We start from the raw sequence: 16,121 nt of genomic DNA, 5'->3' as shown, positions 1-16,121 counted from the left end.
TCTTTTGTCCGTCTTACTTCTTGATGCCTTCACAGTGTGGAAAAAGGTTCCCACCCACTCGGGAACAGACTGAAAAACCAGCAAAAAGTGATGCTCACATGTAAGGCAGATTGTGCATAATATGAACATCTACCTAACAGTGCCGTGACTCGGATCTGTTGCGCCAAGGTCCTCCATCCGGACAGCCCCACAAGCACTCAAGACGATAAAGGTAGGAGAACTACTATCAAATGGTTCCATGTAATAATGCCGGGACAAAAATCTCGCCTTGCAAAAATATCGCCGAAAAAGACATTAGTCCATGGAACATGCGGGGAACACCCCCGCAAACCCCAAAATATATATTTTTTTGAAAAAAATTTTTTGCCCCCGTCCCCATATATATATGGTCACCCATATAATATCGCCGCAACATTTTCCCGGCGATATTATTTTCCGGCGACCATATATATGGGGATAATATTACCCGATACCCATCAAATCTCCATCGGGCGTTCCACAGCAGAATATCGGGGCTAGTGAGAGTGCATACAGGGACGCACAGGGAACCAAGGGTTTTGTTCGGGACCAGGGAATGGGCAATGCGGGATGAGAGATTTCCAGGGCATATGCTGAAATGGGATGGACATTTTGGGCTGGGTATATAGTATTGGTAGCAGCTTTTTCTGGTCTCATAACTGTGATCTGCGTCTCTCTTTTATCTACAGATTAACTTAGTGAAACGCCAACTGTAGTGACTGAGCCCAGTAAAAGGGGGGTACTTAACATGGTATGAGACCTCACCTAGCGTACAACACACGGGTACTGGTTAGGGTAACAGTTTGGGGAGAGGGTAAGGCCCAGAATTAAATTGGGACGGGCAGATGATTGCATGGCGAGAGTCCTTAACCCAGTCAGGACCACGCTGCAGTGTGTCTGGTTGTTAAACCTAAGCCCCTTCCTTCACAGGATCGCGAAGGAGTAGAGTCAAATAACACATGGAGCAGCGGCACCAGAGTAATGGGGCAAGTGACGAGTGAATGCAGCTTTAGATGGGGAAAGGAAAATAGGCAAACAGCAATTGGAACAGGCAGAGGAACCCTCAAAGGCAGTTTAGCAGTTAGTCTTGTGATTATTTGGACTCATGGCACTATTTTACTCTACATAATAGACTCAATTTCGTCAAGTTAAACGACCCCTCAATTTCCGATTGAGGGAACATTTAACTTGGATAAATTAATAGAAGATCAGGATAGTGAGACACCAGAAGATATACTTGAATTTTTCACTAGTATGAGACCACTTACAGGGCCAAGACCAGAGGAGGCACAGCAGGACGCACCTTTGGTGGAAATGTCTCCTTTGGTGCCCTCTAACCCCAGGATGCCAGGGCAGAGCAGGTTGGGTTCCGCTGGGGCAGAGGCATCCAGTGAAGCAGTCTCCCTCATATGTCCCCCCTCTATGAAGAGGGGAGCTATGAAATGTGGAAGGGATTCACACCCTTTTCAAGCTCCCCTCAAGCAAGTACCATCTGGTCATGAGGACGAAGTGCAACATCAGGGTTTGGTTACTGTCCATGTACCCTGGACACCTTAGGACATTGGCAAAGGAGTTCCCCCAATATAAGGGAAGGGCCCAATGATTTGTGTAGGAACTGCAGACAGTAATGTAGTGTTATAACCCGTAGTGGGCCAATATGAATCAACATATGAGGCTAGTGATGCCACAGGAGGTGAGAGATGGTGGAGTGGGCGGCTTGGCCAGCCTCCGATCCAGGCATAGGGGATGCCCTGGTGCAGGCAAGGAAAAGGATAGTGATGGCAGTGTTAGGAAAGATTTCTCTTTACTGCACCTTTCCTTCCATTCTATGGACCTCCAAACATTTTGCTTTTATTGTGAACCGGACCTGTTCTTTTTACAGTGCAGTGGAGCCTTAAGCTTCACTACACTGCCTTTTTGCTCATCTGTCAAGGGGAAACTGACCTGTCCTTCAGGCTGTTGATACTGGGAAACATGGTTTCCCTTAGTCTAGTTACTTTGGTACTCATTTTAGTAACTGAGTACTTATGGTAACTTATCATTGTAGAATCATCTTACAATGCAGTACAATGGGTTATACGTTTTGTTTTGCCCTAGCCTAGCCCTAACACTCAGAGGATTTTTGGTTACACTAGGTGTGCTGAATGGACAAACTAGTGGCAGCAGTGACTTGATACACTTTTTTGGTGCATTTTGTTTTAGCATTTACTGCGATTGGCTATTACTTGTGGCTCGTTTGGCTACTAACTGTGGCTAGTGATCAAACCTGTACAACCTGTAGTGATCAAACCTGTACAAAAAATACGAGAGGGGCACAATCTTCTGTATTTTTACCGATATGTTAAATCTACTGCTTACCACATAGTATATCCATTTCTGTTAATTAACCCTTCAGGTGCATTTGGGTATAGCCCCCAGGCCTATGGCGACTGAAATAACAATTGTTTAAGACAGCCTGTTGTTGCCAACAGGTAACCCAATTGCACTCTTCATGGGCCAAAGTACTTTTACAATATTCCGATAGTATATTTGAATCAGCGTATAAAATGCACAACAAAATGTCAGATATGTAATATCCATCATCAGGGCTTTGAGTTGTCTTTTATTCTAATACTCTTACATATACTTGTCCATCTGTCCACCTACAATAGAACGTCAAGAGCGGTCAAACATTGCCATGCCACACAGTTTTTTGCTTGTCCTTTGGCTATCTGGTCTTTTAGCCTTCTTCCTGGCCTGTGAGGCCAGAAAATTCCTTATATGGACTTTCAGGGCCTGGGAAAGCAGAGGCTTTTGTTGAGCTCCTTGAGGGCTAGGTTTGTTTGCTGCCAGGAAGTCGGCTGGGTTGTGTCTGGTCCCAATCGACAAACTTGTGCCAGTGTGTCTGAGTGCTATACATGGGTTTTGCTGCGAGTGGTCCTGATTGGACCACTGTTGGGGTGTGTATGGGGGCCAGATCGGTCATTGGCTAGAGGGAGTTTCAGTGCTTACCTGGCTTTTGGGATAAGAAGAGGACCCCTGCACCCACTCTAGAGAGATCCTGGAAGAAATTGAAGGAGCCAAGACTATTATCCAGCTGCAAGACCAGCAAGGAGCCCAGAAACCCGTTGGAAGAAGGCCTGGCAACAACTTCTGCTGCTGTCCTGGGAGTGCCCTGTGTTGTAGGGGATGTTCAGCAGTCCTGCGAGGGAGCTGCGACCCTTAGAGTGGAGGGAACATTTATTCTCGACGTCAGCTCCGAGTTCTACGAATAAGAGCCTTCGGAAGTACGCCTGGACCGCCCAGCTCAGAGTTTGGGCTACCATGCTTCAGACGTTGCCGGTCCGAGTTGAGGCCTGGAACTTCAGCTTATGCAACAGGAAATACATCTCAGAAATGTCCTGGTCCTAGCATCAAGGGGACCCGAGATAGGAGGCAGAGTCTGACGGCGGCATGTGAATCTCTGTGTCGTCGTGCATCAGTGGTCGTCATCCGGAATTGCTTACCTGCGTCCAGTCCTGTCCTGGGAGAGACCGTGCATCAAGTTCTTTTGCATTTCTTCACTGGAAGACCCTGCACCAGAATTAGTCAATGACCAGAGAAGTGCTTGAACTTGCAGCCCCTGGGGTTCAAGGGCTGAGTCTGACTGCAGGAAAAGCAACCCTGGACCCTCTTCAACAGATCTGCCAAGTCCCATGAAGAATCGGAGTATGGAGGTGAGTTGTAGCGATACTTGCCTGCACCCCTAACTTCCTCTGAAAAGGTTTGGTAACTTTTAGAAACTTTCTATCATATTGGCTTTGCTATTGCTTGTTCACACAAGCACTCCAAAAGTTGGGAACACGTTTGTTAGTCAGATGAACTTGTCCCCCAAACACTTGGAACTGTTCACTGAACCCCAGAGATCCTACCTTCATTTTTTTCCAGATTCACAAAACTGTATGGAACGTTGATGAACTTTTGGGCACAAGGCCCCATCATACATCTTCGGGATGGACTTCTGAAGCTAGGATTGAATCTCAGTGGACCTGTAGTGCCAATACTAATCCGTACCTTCCTTTTCAGGGGTTCGATATGCATTTTGCCCTACTCTAGTGATCGTGTATAGGCATCATATTTTTTGTGTTGTGTGATATTACCCGTTAGTAGTCATTTTTCACTGTTTAATTTGGCCATAAGTATTCACAGTCTCGGTTATGCACAATAGGGTCACCTATGTTCCAACATGGTGCTTCCTTTCTTTTTTCACCATTTCTATCATGGCGGTTTTTTGTTAGCCCTTTTATCATTCTGGGAGGGGGAGGTCTGTGTGTGTGTATTGCCTTTGGCAGGAACCCTTGGGTGTCCCTGTCAGGGCTCCAGTGTGTCAGGGCAGACAAAGTGGGGGAGGAGTTTTTCACTCCCCTGTCCTTGGTCTGCCCGAGTGCCTGTAGGAAACTAGCACCCAGTGGGGGCTGGCTATCCTGACTGGACAGCCACCCACCCCTTTCTGTACACTGCTGAGAGAGATTGCAGAGGAATGTGTGCTGGAACTGAATAAAAGGTGAGGTTCCTGGGGTGAAAGGCAAGTCGATCACTGGAAACTGAAGTAACCGAAGAAGACAACCAGAGACGCCTGCAGACCCTTTGCATCACCATGAAGCAACCAACGCTGTCCTGACCCCATTTTCCACTCGACAGAGGAGCTCCGAAGAGGATGACTCCTTCCCTTTGGTTGGTGGGACCAGCCAGCCCTGAGACTAACTGCAATTTGAGCCATCTCTTGAGGTGCTGTGCCTTTCTAGAGCTGCAGACCGCGAATACCAGGATACTTCCCACACATCTGCAGTGCATCCGTCTTTGAGAGGCCGAATCCGTCCACGTCTTTGCTGAGCTCCAGGTGAACCTCCAGAGACATGATCCAACTCATCCAAGTCCCCTCACCAGAGTGCAGGAATCGAAGATCGACCATACAAATAAAATCCTTTGTTGGTGCGGAAAAAGGCACCCAAACGGCTAAGAGTCCTCTCTCAAGACTGCTGCTGAGACATCCCATTCAGAGTCCTTCCTTTCACCACCATGCCAGGGAATCAGGAGACCAGATCCGTCTGCAGTACAGAGGAGAAACCAGCTACAAGCATTTCCTATAAACCATGGTACTGTGGGTTGAAAGGTATTGTTTACCTTGAACGCAGAAGTCGCTCCAGAGTGTTGGAGTGCAGGAAGAGGTGTCCAGGGTGTGTCCACTCTAACTCTGACCCAAACTGCCAGCTTGTGTCCCATTAGTGTGTCCTTTTGCACGGTCTCCATCATTGTGTTAATTCAAGGATCTTTTCCTAGAGGCTAAAAGTACCCTAAGGAACTTTAGCTGTTCTGCTGCTTTTTAAGACTTTAAATCCACTCTGCACTGACTTTTTCATATAGTTAGGGATTGGACCTTAAAAGCGTTTGTTTGCCAAGAAAGTGCCTCTAGAACATTAAGCTCAGCTACTGTATGACTAACCAACCCTTTTCCTTCCTAAAAGACTATATTATGAGGTTTTGCTAACTAAATACAATTACCATATATCTTTGTCTCAACGCGAGTGCACGGTAGTACCAATAATACAGTAGAACGGTCATTAGTGTCAAATTGTACCGCCAACAACTACCACTGAAGCAGTGGCCTTTGAAAAGTATTTATGTATTTCTAAGTGTGTTGGTTAATTGAACTAAGTATATTTCCTGACTTACTTGTGTAAATATAATAAATGATATATTTTAATGAGAATGCATTACTTACCGTAAAAGCATTTCTGATGATTGTATCTGCTTAGATTCACATGCTGTGCATAGGTCCGACATCCAGTGGTCACTGCGGAGTATTGCATTTTGTTTTTCGTAGTCGAAAAGGGGACGTCGACAAGGCGTGTCTGAAACACTATCCCTATAGTGACGTGCGTTGTACCCACAATCCCTCACTCGTCGAGGTCCCTCTGTTTGTATTTTTCTGCCCTGAGGGAGCCTTCTAGACGTGAGTGAGTACAGAAAAGAGAGAGATATATAAAGGAAGTCTATGTTCCTTCCATCCGAGCGGGGAGGAAGGGCGGGCGCATGTGAATCTAAGCAGATACAATCATCAGAAATGCTTTTACGGTAAGTAATGCATTCTCTTCTGATGTTTGTTAATCTGCTTAGAATCACATGCTGTGCATAGACTAGCGAGCAGTACCCGGAGTTGGCGGTGGGTTATGAGAAGGAACAGTAGAGAAAAGGTGTCGTAATACTGCCTGTCCCACCTGGGAGTCAGATCTAGAGTGTGTATCTAGACAGTAGTGTTTTGTAAAGGTGTGCACAGAACTCCAGGTAGCCGCTTTGCAGATGGACTCAAGGGGAACATTTGCAATGAATGCTATGGATGCCCCCGTGCCTCGAGTAGAGTGTGCTCTTGGCCTAAAGGGCAGTTCTCTCTTAGCAAGAGTATAGCAGAGAGTGATGCATTGAACAATCCATCTAGAAATAGTGGATTTTGAAACTGCATCTCCTTCTCTTCCTGCTGCCACCGAGACGAAGAACTGATTAGTCTTCCTCAGTGGTCTGGTTCTTTCCATGTAGAACATGACCGCTCTGCGTACATCTAGTGTGTGCAGAGTCCTTTCTCCCAAATTGGAAGGATTTTGAAAGAACGTTGGTAGTTCTATAGATTGGTTTACGTGGAATTTAGAAATAAATTTCGGAGCAAACCTAGGGTGAGTGCGTAGAACCACTTTATCTTTGTGAACTGTAACGAAGGGGTCTAGAATAGAAAGAGCCTGAAGTTCACTTACTCTCCTGATGGAGGTGATAGCTATTAAAAAAGCAGTCTTAAGCGTGAGGTGTTTAAGAGATGCTTTGTGCATGGGTTCGAATGGAGAGCCCATGAGTCTGGTAAGTACCACATTAAGGTCCCATCCGGGAGCTGGGTCAGCTATCGGGGGGTGTATTCTCTTTACTCCCTCCATGAAGGCCTTTATAACAGGGATCCTCCACCACGACACTTTGAGTTGGGAAGTGGTGTATGCAGAAAGTGCAGCTAGGTGGACTTTAATGGAGTTAAACACTAGACCTGAATCCAATAGGTGGGTCAGGTATAGGACCACATGTGTGGGAGAGCAGTCAATAGGGTTGATGCTTTTACTCCTGCACCAGATGACAAATCTTTTCCACTTGCTAGAATAGCAGTGGCGAGTGTTCGGTTTTCGGGCTTCCCTGAGGATGTCCATGCATCTTTGCGGGAGTTGTAGATGTCCGAACTCTATGATCTCAGGAGCCAAGCTGCTAAGTTCATGTTCTGGGGGCATGGATGCAGAGTCCTGCCTTTGTCCTGAGACAGCATGTTGTACGGGCAGGGGAGTTTTACTGGGGGGGAATAGAGACATCTCCATCAAGTGAGCGAACCATGGTTGTCGTGCCCACATTGGGGCCACTAGTATCATGGTCACTTGTTCCTGGTGCATCTTGTGTACCACTTTGTTGAGAAGGGGAGTCGGGGGAAAAGCGTAAACAAATTTCCCTGACCATTGCATCGACAGACCGTTCCCCTTGGATTGGTTCTGGGGGTACCTGGAGGCGTAACTTAGGCATTGTGAGTTTTCCAGGGTTGCGAACAGGTCTATTTCTGGGAATCCCCATTGTGTGAAGACGTCGAAGACGATGTCTTCGTGCAGGCGCCATTCGTACTCTTTGGGCAGGGGGAAATCTCTGCTGAGACTGTCTGCTAGCAGATTGAGTTCCCCGGGTACATGTAGTGATAGTAGGAACATGTCCTGTTTGAGAGCCCACTTCCATATATTCTGGGCCAGCTTGGACAGGCCTGGAGAGTGGGTGCCCCCTTGCTTGTTGATGTAGTACATGGCTGTGGTGCTGTCTGTAAGGACCATTACTGTTTTGCCTTGTAGGTGTTCCTGGAAGGCTCTTAGCGCCTTGAACACAGCTAGTAGCTCCAGTAGATTTATGTGTTTGGATGCTACGTTCGGAGTCCACACTCCGTGAGCAGTCTGATGGGATAGGTGCGCCCCCCATCCTGTGAGGGATGCGTCTGTGGTTAGAGTGGCTTCCGCCGCGGGTGTGGCAAAGGGTTTCCCTTTTTCCATGTTTTCCTTTGTCCACCACCGTAGCGAGAGAACTAAGGCCTGCGAGACCACAACTAGATCCTCCCATAGTCCGCTGGCCTGACACCACTGGCTGTTGAGCCACTCTTGCATTGGGCGCATGCGCAGGCGCGCGTGAGGTACCAAATAAATACACGACGCCATCATTCCTAGCAAGCGCATTGCTTTGCGTACCGTCACCTCTCGACCGGTTACATATTGAGGGATTTGAAACAGCATGTTTTGGACCCTCTCTTTGGAGGGGAAGACGAGGCCGTCCTTTGTTTGAATTAGAGCCCCTAGGAATTGTTTGATTTGACTGGGGTCTAAACTGGACTTCTTTTCGTTGATGGAGAAGCCCAACTGGAACAAAAGGTCTACTGTCTTTTGGGTATTGGAGAAGCATGTTTCGTAAGAATCCCCTGTTATGAGCCAGTCGTCGAGGTAAGGGTAAACTGGGATGGACAACCTGCGCAGGTGGGCCGCTGCCACTGCCAGCACCTTCGTGAATACCCTTGGTGCTGATGCTATGCCGAAGGGTAGCACTTTGAACTGGTAGTGTTTGCCCTCTATCATGAACCTGAGGTATTTTCTGTGCGCTGGCAACATTAAAATATGAAAGTATGCATCTTTCATGTCCAATGTTGTCATGTAATCTCCCTGAGAAAGCAGTGGGATTACTTCCTGTAAGGTTACCATACGAAACTTTTGGGGTTTGATAAAGTTGTTCGCTGGGCGCAGATCTAATACAGGGCGCATGGTTAGATCCTTTTTGGGTACAAGGAAGTACACTGAATAAATACCTTCCGTTACCTGAGATAGAGGCACGACCTCTATGGCTCCTTTTTCCAGTAGTTGTTGTACTTCTTGGAGAAGGATGGCAAGATGTTCCGGTGTCATGCGACGTCCCCTCGGGGGTCTGTAGGATGGGGAACTGTTGAATTCGATACAGTATCCGTGGGCTACGGTGGACAGTACCCAACGGTCTGACGTTATCTCCTCCCATGCAGGAAGAAAGGATGTTATCCGGCCCCCGACCGGTGTTGCATGGGAGGGGACGCGAATCTTCGCGTCACTTGGAGTTGTTGGGGGCTTGGGAGCCTCTGGGGGTGGATCCCCGACCCCTCCCTTTGCCCCGGCGTTGGCCTCTTTGGCTGTACTGCCCACTATTGGTTTGGTAATTGGTGGCAGGGTATTGCTGATGTTGATTTTGTTGTTGGTGTTGGCGTTGGCCACGAAAAAAGCGTTTGTTGCCATAGCCGCGCCTGGTAGTGGGCTTAGAGATCTGGTCGAGAGTCTTGATAGTGTCGAACTCTTTTTTAGCCATCTCTAGGGCTTCATCTACCGCTTTTCCGAAGAGGTTAGCGTCCTCGACAGGTTTATTTATCAAAGACGCCTGTGTCTCTGGTTTAAAGCCTGAGTTGCGCAGCCATACATGGCGCTTTAGGAGTATTCCTTGTACCAAGGAACGTCCTGCTGTTTCTGCCGCGTCCAGAGAGTTTTTAACAATGCTCTGGTTCACTTGGGTTCCTTCGCCAATAGTTGACAGTAGGCGCGTACGTAAAGGCTCCGGTGCTTCCTCGGCGTCTTTTCGCAGTTTGGCCCACTGCGCGTCTGCGTAGCTTGCAAGCAAGGAATTGTTGTTGGCAATTCTTGCTGAGAAGGCAGCCGAGGAAGTAACTCTTTTTGCAAGGGCATATAGCCTCTTGCCCTCCTTGTCAGGGGGTGCCTCACTGGTGGAAAGTGGTACCCCTGCCCTCTTTCTAGTATTAGAAACCACTAGGGAATCAGGAATGGAATGTCCCCTAATGTAGAGGGGGTCTGAGGGTGAAGGAGTGAAAAGTTTTTCAATCCGTGGATTGACCCCTCTGATCATAGCGGGAGTGGACAGCGAAGGTATGATCCTTCTCTTCACTGAAGCGAGGAGTGGAATGGTCTGGCTGACCGGGGGTTTTTCCTTAATCACTCTTTCTACAAAGTCCAATTCTGGAGAGAGTTCCCCGGTGTCGAGTTCGAAATGCGCTGCTGCTCTGCGCAACAGTGCATTGAACGTCGGCTGATCGTCAATTGGAGACGTGTTCCTAACTGGAGAATTGTCCGGAGGAGTTAGGTTTAGGACATCAGTGTCGGAATACACTGATGGTGATTGCCAGGGGTGTGAAGGTCCCTCTTCTGGGTTAACCCCGAAGCCTTCTTCTATAATGTCTGTTCTGTCTTCCAGACATTCCTCCTGGTTCTGTTCTTCATTGTCCATGAAATCATCTTCTTCCTCGAAGTCTTGCTCCTCCCCAGTGAGGTCATATACATCTTGGAAGTCTGAGGCTGTGTCCTGCTGGGTATCGACTAGCCTCGGATTTTTGGCCCTGGGGTCCTCCTGAGGCCCTTCTCTGGTCCTCTTGTGTGTTTGAGAGGCCTGGGTGCTCATGAACTTTTCCATCCTCTCCATACAGAGGTGGAGTCTTTCCATAGTTTCATGGGGTACCCCAGAGCGGTCTGGCGGGGGAAACATAGGGTTATCTAACTCGAAATGGCTCGACCTCTCCCAAAGCGTCGAGGAAAGTGTCCCGTCGCCCTCCGAAAAACCTTCTGGTGTGTCGGGAGACTCCCTGCCTGAAGGGGGTAGTCCCTGCTTCCCTTCGGGCTTTTTCGGCGTATCCTTTAACTTATGCGTAACGCTCGACGAAATCTTCGGCGTACGCTTTTGGGCGTCGGCTACAGCGATCCTTGCTAAGCTATCGGCGACTCGCTTGTCGGCGACTCGTTTGTCGGCGGAAGCTTGAGTTTTCGACGCTATGGGTATCGAACGCTCTACGGCGGTCTGCGCTTTCTGTTGATGCGCACCGGCCGATGGTTTGGTGGCAGCGCCCTTGTTTGCCGAAAGCCCAGTCGCAGGTCGCGGCTGCGGTTGCGAGAGGGGCTTCGAACCCGAACGGTCCGAGGAGGCCGCCGGTGGAACCTGCGTCTCCTTGGGCGCCGAAGGTCTTTTCGACTTCGTCGAAGAAGAGCCGTGGGTTGTGTGTTTATGTGGATCTTTGTGTGCGTCTGTGTCGCCGGGGTGTTCATCCCCATAAGCAGGGCGTGAGCCGAGCCCGTCGGGGCCGGGGACAGACGACGAAGCGCGTAAGCGCTCCTTAGAGGGGGTTTCGACTTCCGTAGCGGAGGTCGTGTTATCGCGTTCCTCGTCACTGTCGGTGGTAGCAGCGGCGGGTGAACCTTCGGCCTTCGACATCGCGTAGGCCGCCCACCTTTTAACCCTTCGGTCTTTTAGAGTTTTAGGCTTAAGAAGCCGACAAGCCGCGCACCTTTCCTCCTTGTGATCGAGGGGCAAGCAGCGGTTACACCGTGAGTGCTTGTCCTTCCAAGTGAATTTGCCTTTACAAAGTGGGCAAAACCTAAACGGTGTCCTCTCCATAGCCGAGGCAATAAATCGCGATAAACACCCCAAGGGAAAGGAAGGGGAAAGGGAAAGGCATTCTCAGAAAAGACCCAGAGATGTCCCACGACCCCACTCTCCCTACTGTATATGGCCTGCGAGGCCAAGCCACGTGTTCGGCAGCGCTGAAGGATTTCTTCCGCTCGACCCTCCGTCGAAGATTCTTTTCGGCGGAGAACAGCTTACAACTGCGTCGAGGGAGGGATTATAAATATTAGAGAAAAAACGACCAAAGGTCGAGGAGTTGCAATGTCTCTCGAGGAGCTCCGCGTGAAGGCGACCAGAAGCTGGGCGGAAAAAAACAATCTGAGGGACCTCGACGCGTGAGGGATTGTGGGTACAACGCACGTCACTATAGGGATAGTGTTTCAGACACGCCTTGTCGACGTCCCCTTTTCGACTACGAAAAACAAAATGCAATACTCCGCAGTGACCACTGGATGTCGGACCTATGCACAGCATGTGATTCTAAGCAGATTAACAAACCTCAGAAATAACATTATTGGTAGAAGTGTTTCTTTGGACTACTGTACCAACTGGGTTCAGTGTACTTACCTACAGCTCACAGCTTCCTCCTATGATAAGCCCGACTGCTCTGCCACTTTACAAAGTTTCCTTGAGTAGTACAGACTTATACTAAGAGTTGGGGACATGTATGTCAAGGGATAGTTTTTTGTTGTTTTACCTCAGGTGGACTTTAGGAAAACTCCCCTAACAATTCCTTACAGTCCGGCGACAGTGTCCTGATAAAGGCTCACCTAAGAAAGACAGCTCTAGCCCCCAGGTGGAAGGGGCTGTATCTCGTAATACTAACCTCAAACTCCGCTGTAAAGGTTCAGGAGCACCCAACATGGGTGCATGGGAGTCACTGCAAACGGGCGTAGTTCCTGTTGCTTTCCTGATCTGTCCATCTGTGCTGGCTTGCACTAATGTAGTTATAGGAGAACATTACTCTATTGTGCAAACTATATTAGCTATGAAAAACCTGACCAACGTTGTGACATAGGCGGATGTCACGGACTGGCCGTGGTATAGGAAACAAGGGCTAGTGCATTGGCAAGGGGAAACCTGTGATCTAAATGGAGCCTGGGAATTTGTGGTGGATCTTTGGTTGGGATTTATACCACAGCCGCCGAATGTCCTGCAGAGGTAGTACCATCACTCTATGAGGCTCTACCGAAATGAAATGACTGATTGAAAAAGATTACTTTAATTGTTTTCAACCCTTTATTGGAAGAGCCCACAGTGAAGCCCGAGCCTAACCTTAGAGATTGAGTGCAACTACCATTAACCGAAAAGCCAATTGTACTGTATCCAAAGCCTTCACATGTTTCTGATCCAGTATACCTATAGCTGCTCTGATCTTTTTACTAGAAGGAGAAACAAAATGATTTCTTAACTCATCTATATATTATTTTAAAATATTATTATAAAATTGTATATGGTTCATTAAAGAACCTTTACAAAGACAAAATATGCCAATATATACATATACAAAAAAAGAATCATGTCAACTTACTCATGTTTAAAGATGACATGACAGCACATAAACTAGAGTCATTAAACTAAAGATAAAAATATTATACATATAAATGTACAATTTTAAATTGTTAGTGTAACAACATAAAAACACCAAGTACAAATAATACGGTTAAAAAAGAAGTATAAAAGCTTATATATAGGAATAGTAGCTCTAGGATGGATTCAAATTTACAAGAGTTTCTTCAAGTTTGAACAAGTATCTGGCCAGTGCGAGAATAAGTCGGATACTGTCTCCTCGCATAGCTCTTTCCCAAAATGATTGATGTGCAATAGGGAGAGTTCTGGGCAGATTTCACCCATTAGCTGTTCCCTTAGTTTTTCAAAGTGAGAGCAATACACAACCAAGGGTTTTATCGTTTCTTCTTGGGCATGTATAAGACAAAAGCGACAGTAGTGACATATGTAATCAGTGTTAAGAAATTTATAGTGCACACGCTCCAGAGTTGGTAGCTGATTTAGTTTGAATCTCATAAATATGTCAAATCTTAGGACAGGGACATTTCAAAATGTAGCCAGGTCAAATAGCTTTTTTTGCTTCAAAGGATGCGTAATCTCTGTAGTCTTGTAAGTAGAGTTTGTATCAATAGCCCGAATCCAGTCCATTTCATAGAGCTTGCGCTTCACATTTGGAAGACCTAACATTAGGTCGTCAGAACCAGAATTTATCGAAGCAAGAACCTGCTGCATTTGATTAGAAAATGAAGTAAGCGATTAAACATTTTGCTTAATTAAAAGGACATCGAGTTCTTGGTATAATGAATTCCTTACTGGGGCTAACATTTTAACATATATAGATAGTTTGCGCCAGGTATAGCTTGCCGATAAGGAAATTAGTCTAGGTTTGTGATGAACTATAGAATTTGGAACAGCTAAAGCAAGACCCAAGGTCTTTTTCCAAATCTGCCATTGAAGCCTGTCTAAGGTATCGTCCATATTCAGAAGACATAAGTCCAAACCATAAAGTAAGGTGGGCTTGACTTTAAGTATGTAAAAATCTAGAATCGGTAGTAAGGAAAATTTGCAATACTTCTTGTGGATAATTCTCATCTGTGACATTAATGGACGCATCTTTTCCTTCAAGCCTGCTATCCAAGTTCTTTAGGTTTAAACAATGGATAGGAACCCCAGTGGTGACAGTTCAAAGAGAACTTGGTGGTAATGGAAATGTTGCTCCAGATTTGCTACACCTGCCCATGGCCATGCACCGAGTGTTGTTACCAGGGTATTGTGAATTGGAGGACATCAGTGCTGTAGTAGGTAAAGGGAAGGAACACCCAATACATTTGGATTTGCTAACAATAGTGAATGGGAAAAATAGTACAAGGTCAGTGAAGGTGTGTTCGAATTCTATGGATGCCCAATGCCAGTATTCAGACAGTTTAGGCAATGAAACGTGTACTATAGTTCAGCATTTACACTCCCCTTAAATGGGCATAGGGGAGTGTATTAAGTATACTCAAGTGTATAATCAACGCTTGTGGTATAACACTGTCAAATCCGGATAGATCTGGCTACAGATATATGGTGTAAATTTAGTCTGTAGCTAAAGTTTTGTTAACTGTTCTTTTGTCTGCTTTCCAGGGTACTACCCATTATCATAATTGCACAAAGGGGGCTGGAATCCTGTTAGCACAACAGCGTGTAGGTTGACAGAAAAGGAAAGTACTGGATGAAATGGGAAGAGTGGCTAACGCTGCACTGGCAATCTGGGGTATATATAAAAAGGTACAAGCTTAGAGGGTCGAGTTCACAGATGTGAGAAGGCCCCCAGGCTCCTATTTGGGGCAGAGTTTACAGGTAGTGAGGCACATATTGGCACGCTCCATGTAATCGGCACCCTTAGCCAGTTTACCAAAGGTGCTCTTCAGAGACTGAATGGGTTCTTGAAGCAGGAAGGAACCAGGAGTGGGGCATGGTGCGTGAAGAGGTGCAAGATTATCTGAACACCCAATTGATATCGATCAGAGACAATGTGCGACATAATAGTTGGCCAAGATTGTTGAAGAATGACTCTGGGATACCTGAACATCTATGGCAAAGGAGAAACTTCATTAAGTACAGTGGCTGGTACTGTGAGGATAAAGAGTGTTTGTTCACAGCGCATGGAGAATCAAAGGACTACAGGCACTGACCAGGAGAACAAGGCCTGGACCGTGGGCAGTAGGTAACTGGGAGTGGGTGACTCATCACGAAGAATGGGAAATCAAATCATCCTACAACGCCTTCCGATACCCGATCTCTGCCCTGGGGATGACTCCCGATTTGTGGTGTAATCTTGGTTCAAATTGGGAGTTATGGTCGGTGAAGTCCCCATCATTGCAATATTTGAGTAAACTAAGTCAGGGACAGATAGTGTTGGTTGGAAACAGAGTCTGCTGGGAAGATGGGGGGGGGGAGAGATAGATACAGATTGGTAGGGGACAGGTTGTTTTGAGGGGAGGAATCTTGTATAGAATTAGTAGCACTGCCGGAGTGTGATGTGTATATCACTGTTCGTACAGGTACTAAGCAGTTTACTGTTTTCTGGCCAGCTACAGAGAGAAGGACAGTAAAAGTGTACATTGAGTTTTTGAAGAAGGGTCCCAAGATAGTGCCACATAGATTTCAGGATTTAGAGGAAGTAGAAGAAGCAGTAAGATAAGTAACAGAGACTGCAGGTGTTGGAAACAGTGTACAATAAAGAGAAACAGGCATTTGTAGAGGCCCATCGTACAGCTACGATATGTACTGCAGGAGATGTATTGTGTGTAGTAAATCAGAAGTGTCTGAACAGCCTTACATTACCACCACAGTGTCTCACAGCACGTTCTCTTATATTGGCTGCAGTAATCTGGTGTTGTACAAGGCGCTGTCGCCATTTAGGAGCCATGGTAATACAAAATGGACCCTCCAACTCGCCTCCTGACCGTAGCCCCTCCTTCGCCATGCTAGAAGTACAGCAGAACACTGATGTTACAAAAGTAATTCGGAACATTTTTGCCCACCCATGAGGATAATTGTATGCATTGAAAGTGGTAATATTTGCAGATGGTTTACCTGCACAAATGAAAGTCAGGAGTGGA

At 46.9% G+C, this 16,121-nt stretch overlaps 1 protein-coding gene across 1 annotated transcript in view; it reads right to left on the bottom strand.

Moving 5' to 3' along the window:
• Positions 1 to 16,121, bottom strand: part of DLD (dihydrolipoamide dehydrogenase) — a 644,498-nt gene that overhangs the window by 458,860 nt on the left and 169,517 nt on the right. The window lies entirely within an intron of this gene.

Source organism: Ambystoma mexicanum, chromosome 12, assembly GCF_040938575.1.
Source record: "Ambystoma mexicanum isolate Mex_15411 chromosome 12, UKY_AmexF1_1, whole genome shotgun sequence".
NCBI lineage: Eukaryota > Metazoa > Chordata > Amphibia > Caudata > Ambystomatidae > Ambystoma > Ambystoma mexicanum.
This window is presented reverse-complemented; position numbering and strand designations above follow the sequence as displayed.